Source organism: Triticum dicoccoides, chromosome 2A (genome assembly GCF_002162155.2).
Source record: "Triticum dicoccoides isolate Atlit2015 ecotype Zavitan chromosome 2A, WEW_v2.0, whole genome shotgun sequence".
NCBI classification, from domain to species: Eukaryota; Viridiplantae; Streptophyta; class Magnoliopsida; order Poales; family Poaceae; genus Triticum; species Triticum dicoccoides.
This window is the reverse complement of record NC_041382.1, coordinates 584,986,906-584,988,652: the sequence shown is the minus strand read 5'-3', so window position 1 is coordinate 584,988,652 and position 1,747 is coordinate 584,986,906. Positions and strand designations below refer to the sequence as shown.

General features: G+C 38.5%; 1 pseudogene; it reads left to right on the top strand.

Annotated features, from left to right (window-relative positions):
- Positions 1-784: 784 nt before the first annotated feature.
- Positions 785-1,384, top strand: LOC119359634 (annotated as a pseudogene).
- The last annotated feature ends 363 nt before the right edge of the window (positions 1,385-1,747 follow it).

Here is a 1,747-nt window from a genome sequence, read left to right as displayed (position 1 = left end):
GCTACAAGAATTTGATTTGCATATTATTGATAGAAAGGGAGCTGAGAATCCCGTTGCAGACAACTTGTCTAGGTTAGAGAATGTTCTTGATGACCCACTGCCTATTGATGATAGCTTTCCTGATGAACAATTAGCTGTCGTAAATGCTTCTCGCACTGCTCCATGGTATGTTGATTATGCCAATTACATTGTTGCTAAAATTATACCACCTAGTTTCACATACCAGCAAAAGAAAAAGTTTTTCTATGATTTAAGACATTACTTCTGGGATGACCCACACCTTTATAAAGAAGGAGTAGATGGTGTTATTAGACATTGTATACCTGAGCATGAACTGGAATAGATCCTACGCAAGTGTCACTCCGAAGCTTATGGAGGACACCATGCTGGAGATAGAACTGCACATAAGGTATTGCAATCCGGTTTTTATTGGCCTACTCTCTTCAAGGATGCCCGTAAGTTTGTCTTATCTTGTGATGAATGTCAAAGAATTGGTAATATTAGTAGACGTCAAGAAATGCCTATGAATTATTCACTCGTTATTGAACCATTTGATGTTTAGGGCTTTGATTATATGGGACCTTTTCCTTCCTCTAATGGGTATACACATATTTTAGTTGCTGTTGATTACGTTACTAAGTGGGTAGAAGTTATTCCAACTAGTAGTGCTGATCATAACACCTCTATTAAGATGCTTAAAGAAGTTATTTTTCCGAGGTTTGGAGTCCCTAGATACTTAATGACTGGTGGTGGTTCACATTTTATTCATGGAGCCTTTCGTAAAATGCTTGATAAGTATGATGTTAATCATAGAATTGCATCTCCATATCATCCACAGTCTAGTGGTCAAGTAGAACTAAGTAATAGAGAGCTTAAATTAATTTTGCAAAAGACTGTTAATAGATCTAGAAAGAATTGGTCCAAGAAACTTGATGATGCATTATGGGCTTATAGAACTGCATATAAAAATCCTATGGGTATGTCTCCATATAAAATGGTTTATGGTAAAGCATGTCATTTACCACTTGAATTAGAACATAAGGCACATTGGGCCATTAAAGAGCTCAATTATGATTTCAAACTTGCCGGTGAGAAGAGGTTATTTGACATTATCTCACTTGATGAATGGAGAACCCAGGCCAACGAGAATGCCAAACTGTTTAAGGAAAAAGTTAAAAGATGGCATGACAAAAGGATACAAAATTGTGAGTTTAACTAGGTGATTATGTATTGCTATACAACTCTCATTTGAGATTTTTTGCAGGCAAATCCTTCTAAATGGGAAGGTCCTTACGTCATCGAGGAGGTCTATCATTCCGGTGCCATAAAAATCAACAACTTCGAAGGCACAAATCCGAAGGTGGTGAACGATCAAAGAATCAAACATTATATCTCAGGTAATCCTATAAATGTTGAAACTAATGTTATTGAAACCGTAACCCCGGAGGAGTACATAAGGGACACTTTCCGGAACATTGCAGACTCCGAAAAGGAATAGGTATGTGGTACAGTAAGTAAACCGACTCCAAAACAGTTCTAATGGCAATTTTTCTCGTTTTGGAATATTTAAGAAAATAGGAAAATAAGAAGCAGACCGGAAAGGACACGAGGCTTCCACAAGGGCGGAGGGCGCACCCTACCCCCTTCAACGCGCCCCCCTGCCTTGTGGGCACCCTGTGTGCTCTCCGGACTCCGTCTTCTTGCACGATACTTCTTTTGGTCGGTAAAAAATCATTATATAATATCC